The sequence below is a fragment of the Rutidosis leptorrhynchoides genome, chromosome 11, assembly GCF_046630445.1.
Source record: "Rutidosis leptorrhynchoides isolate AG116_Rl617_1_P2 chromosome 11, CSIRO_AGI_Rlap_v1, whole genome shotgun sequence".
NCBI lineage: Eukaryota > Viridiplantae > Streptophyta > Magnoliopsida > Asterales > Asteraceae > Rutidosis > Rutidosis leptorrhynchoides.
This window is the reverse complement of record NC_092343.1, coordinates 6,142,917-6,147,941: the sequence shown is the minus strand read 5'-3', so window position 1 is coordinate 6,147,941 and position 5,025 is coordinate 6,142,917. Positions and strand designations below refer to the sequence as shown.

Sequence of the window (5,025 nt, the reverse complement as noted above, 5' to 3'; positions counted from 1 at the left end):
GTGATGAATGTTATTGTTTAGGCGGGAAAACGATCGACAAAAATAATATTCAAGATAATATTGTTCGTGAAGAATATGAACGTTTTTTTCCCATGTTTTGTGAAGTAAAATTTAGCCCGATTTAGAGTTTAGGATTTAGGGTTTAGGGTTTGGTGTTTTGGGTTTATTCCATAAACCCAAAACACCAAACCCTAAACCCTAAACCCTAAACTCTAAACTCTAAACCGTTCGTGTTAAAAACTCAATCTAAATCCTAAATCTAAACCCTAAACCCTAAATTTCTAAACCCTAATATCTAAACCCCAATAGCTAAAACCTCAACATACGCTCGAAAAACACGAGAATTGTTATATATTACTTCTTCAAGCGTTTTCCCGCCAAAATAAAAACATTTATTACAAAGTGTCTCTACTAAATGTTCATATTTTCATCCTATCTATAATATTCGTGAACAAGGTTTTTTAAAAAAACGAAAAAAAAAATTTGCTTCCCCCCGATTGGTTACTTCCCTCTTAATCCTACCACTATATATATATATATATATATATATATATATATATATATATATATATATATATATAGTGGCAGGATTGATATCGCATATTTTATACACGTTTTCCTTAGCGAGATCGATCATAATTTAGTCCGTTCGGATACGATTTGGTGTTTATTTTGATAATATTGAGAATGTTCGAGTTTGAAGAGCTTTTTGTAGAAGAGATGCGGTTTTTGAAGCTTTTGAGGCATTTTGTCGATTGGTTGTTATTATTAGTGCATTGAGGATTAAAACGTTAATGTTTTATTGATTAATGAGGTGTGATAATTAAAGCAAGTAAAAAGAGGAAAATAAACGTGGGATTCAGTTTCAGTTGTTTGCCGCGGCGCGACAAATGTGTCCGCGGCGCGACGTTTAACTTATTTCGCGAACAGAACAAGGTTTAAAAAAGGAATTAATTTTAGTGTTATGTCGCGGCGCGGAGAATGAGGTCGCAGCGCCGCTGCCGGGGAGAGTTGTGTCGAAAATTAAGATTGTTATCTAATTGTTCTTAGTTTAGTTTAGTTATAGTTTATTATTTCTTTTCGTTATTCTCAGTTGAATCGGTGCATTTAATCATTTGTTAGTTGTGATTTCGCAGATAACAGGTAGTGCATGCCACATACGCGTTCTTCTAATTCTCCGATTCTTCAACCATTTGCAGAACCCGAAAGAGAGTTATTCATAGCAATAAGTCAAGAGCATCAGTCTACAGTGGATTCATCTTTTTCTTCAAGTGCTAATATAATTAATTTGAGAAGTAGTTCTGAGACTGTGGTGCCCGATACACCACCTGAAATCAGAAAAGAAGAAGAATCTTACATTTCATTAGATCTTTTCGAGACTGAAGATATGTCTGACCAAGAACAACCACCTCGTCCTCAGACTATGGCATAAAAGTTGAAGGCCACACGAGGGGGCCAAGGCAATTCGATTACTCAGCCGAACATCACTCAGCCTTTTCTAATTACAGGGCCGATCCTGAATTTGATTTCTTCTGATTGCCGATTTTATGGCAAGGATACTGAGGATGCTAACGAGCATCTTCGTAATTTTAATGATGTTTGCAATTTATTTAAGCTGTATGAGGTTGCCGATACTTCAATCAACACAAGGCTTTTCCCTTGGACACTTAAGGGAGAAGCCAAGAGATGGTTAGATAAGCAACCAGAGGGCACGATTACCTCTTGGGAGAATTTGGAGGATAAGTTTTTATCGAAGTGTTTCCCTGCGTCTCGAGCTGCTAGACTTCAAGCAGAGATTTCTCAAATCAGACAAAAGAGTAGTGAGATATTATTTGATGCTTGGGACCGTTTTGCTACTTTGTTACGCTCATGTCCGCAACACGGGTTGAATGATTTACAGAAGGTCCAGATTTTCTACAAGGGTTGTGATATCCCAACTCGTCAGACTATTGATCAAGCAGCGGGTGGTACGTTAATGGATAAGACCGAAGAAGAGGTGCTAGAGATAATTGAAAAGCAAGCTGCTTACTCTCACGAATGGCATCAAGATCATGAGTCATTCCATTCAGCTTCAGTTAAGAGAACCGAAACCCATGGTGCATATGATGATTTTGGGTCTATAAGTGCTAAGTTGGATTCCTTTGGTAGGAATTTGGAGAAGATAAATAAAGATATTCATGGTATGAAGGTTGGTTGTGAGTATTGTGGGGGATTACATCTGGCGAAAGATTGTGATGCAGGTTTGACTATGAATCAGAAGGAAGAGATAGCTTATATTAGTTAACAGAACAACAATCAGTTTCAGGGACGTGCGCAGTTTAATAGGAATTTCAACAATCCGTATAATCCTCAAGGAAATCAAGGTTCGAGGTTTCAGCCAGGTTCTAGTGGATGATATCAACAGCAAGCTCCCAGGTATTTTCAGAAACCCCAAGCCGAAGAGAAAAAGTCCAATCTTGAAGCTATGATCGAGAAGCTTGTGATTTCTTAAACTCAGCTTGTTACTACTGTTACTCAGAACAACGAGAAGAATGATCAAATGTTTCGAAATCAACAAGCAGCGATTCAGAATCTGGAGAAACAAATTGGGTCAGCTTGCTAGTCAGAATAATGTAAGGAAACCGGGGGAGTTACCGAGTAAAACCGATAATAACCCGAAGAATAGGCACGTTAATGCTATCACTACATGCAGTGGTTTAGCATATGATTCACCGAGAGTGCCCGATGAGTATGATTTGCGAGTGTCGTTGGTTAAGGATAGTGAGCCGGTAGTTGTTAGTGAACCGGAGGGGGATAAGGAGCCGGAACAGGTGATTGAGAAGGTTGTGAGGGTACCGGAAACTATTGCTGCTAAACCGGTAGTTAAAGAGTATCAACCACCGCTCCCATTCCCGAGGAAGTAGAGACTGGAGAAGTTGGAGGCAGAAAAGTCCAAGTTCATGGACTTGATTAAAAAAGTTAACATTAATTTGCCTTTTATTGATGTGATTTCAGGTATGCCCAAGTATGCAAGGTTTCTTAAGGACTTGCTAACTAACAGGAAGAAGCGGGAGAACGTTTCTTCAGTCAGGTTGAATGCCGCATGCTCAGCGGTAGTTGCAAACAAGCTTCCCGATAAGCTTGAGGATCCTGGGAGTTTTACCATTCCTTGTTTACTGGGTAACTTGGATTGTATGAGGGCATTGGCAGATTTGTGGGCTAGCATAAATTTAATGCCTTATTCTACTTATTTGAAGCTAGACCCCGGGGAGTTGAAACCCACACGTATGGCTATTCAGCTAGCTGACCGCTCCATTAAATTCCCTCGTAGAATTATCGAGAATATGCTAGTTAAGACCGGGTCGTTGGTTTTTCCGACCGATTTCGTGGTGTTGGATATGGAAGTGGATGAGAGGATTCCACTTATTTTGGGTCGGCCATTTTTGAATACTGCTAGGTGTATCATTGATGTTTATGGCCAACAGTTGACCCTTAGGATAGATGATTTGCATGCAACTTTCTCAATTGACCATGCTTTAAAATACCCTGCGTACACCGATGATGTATGCTATTTTCTTAACACTGTGAATGTCCAGTCTGAGTTGTTGCAGGAACTCCCAGAGTTACAGGGTTCAGGAGAATGTTCATTGGTTGAAATTGATGAAGAGTTGCAGGTTGAGGAGGTGGATATTTTGACCACCTTGATGGAAAACGGCTATGAGCCGACTGAGGAGGAGTTCAAGGAACTCGAACGCGATGCAGATTACCGGAGCAAGTCTTCAATTGAAGAACCTCCCTAGTTAGAATTGAAGCCACTTCCAGATCATTTGGAATATGCTTATTTACAGGAGGAATCTAAGCTTTCGGTAATTATTTCTTCTTCTCTTACTACAGGTCAGAAAACTGAGCTTGTAACCATGCTGCAGGCCCATAAACCGGACATTGCGTGGAAAATTCATGACATAAAGGGTATTAGTCCCTCCTATTGCACCCACAAAATCCTAATGGAGGATAACTCCAAACCTGTGGTGCAACGTCAAAGGAGGTTGAACCCGCACATGCAAGAGGTCGTGAAGAAAGAGATTATTAAGCTCCTCGATGCAGGTCTGATTTACCCGATCTCTGACAGTCCTTGGATTAGCCCTGTACACTGTGTACCGAAGAAAGGTGGTATGACTCTTACTACCAATGATAAAAATGAGTTAATTTCCACTAGGACTGTCACGGGGTGGCGTGTTTGTATTGACTATCGAAAGTTGAACGACGCCACACGCAAAGACCACTTCCCGTTATCTTTCATGGATCAAATGCTTGAGAGGTTAGCGAGAAACAGCTTTTATTGTTTTCTTGATGGTTTTTCGGGCTATTTCCAAATTCCTATCTCGCCCGAGGACCAGGAGAAAACTACTTTCACGTGCCCGTATGGCACATTTTCATACCGACGCATGCCCTTTGGCCTTTGCAATGCTCCGGCCACTTTTCAAAGGTGCATGATGGCCATATTCCACAATATGATAGAGGATTGCATGGAGGTGTTCATGGATGACTTTTCGGTCTTCGGTGACACTTTTGATTCATGCCTTCTTAATTTAGAACGGATGTTGGAACGGTGTGAGAAGTCTAATCTTGTGCTCAATTGGGAGAAGTGCCATTTCATGGTTCAAGGGGGCATAGTTCTCGGGCACAAGATTTCTAAGGATGGTATCGAGGTGGATCCCGCAAAGGTAACGGCTATTAAGAATCTTCCACCTCCCACCGATGTTAAGGGTGTTCGGAGTTTTCTCGGGCATGCTGGTTTTTACAGGCGGTTTATTAAGGATTTTTCTAAAATCGCTAACCCTATGAACAAATTCCTTGAAAAGGACACGCCGTGAAATTTCTCCGACGAGTGCCAAAAGGCATTCGATCTTCTTAAGGAGAAACTGATCAATGCACCAATCTTAATTGCTCCGAATTGGTCCCTTCCATTCGAGCGTATGTGCGATGCTTCCGATTTTGCTGTTGGCTCTGTTTTGGGTCAAAGGGTTGAGAAACACTTCCGACCCA

The 5,025-nt window shown here is 40.8% G+C and overlaps 1 non-coding gene across 1 annotated transcript; it reads right to left on the bottom strand.

Annotated features, from left to right (window-relative positions):
• Window positions 1-1,780: 1,780 nt before the first annotated feature.
• Window positions 1,781-1,887, bottom strand: LOC139879209 (small nucleolar RNA R71). The gene has a single exon (XR_011770064.1). It is a non-coding gene; the product is annotated as a small nucleolar RNA R71 (small nucleolar RNA).
• Between the last annotated feature and the right edge of the window lie 3,138 nt (window positions 1,888-5,025).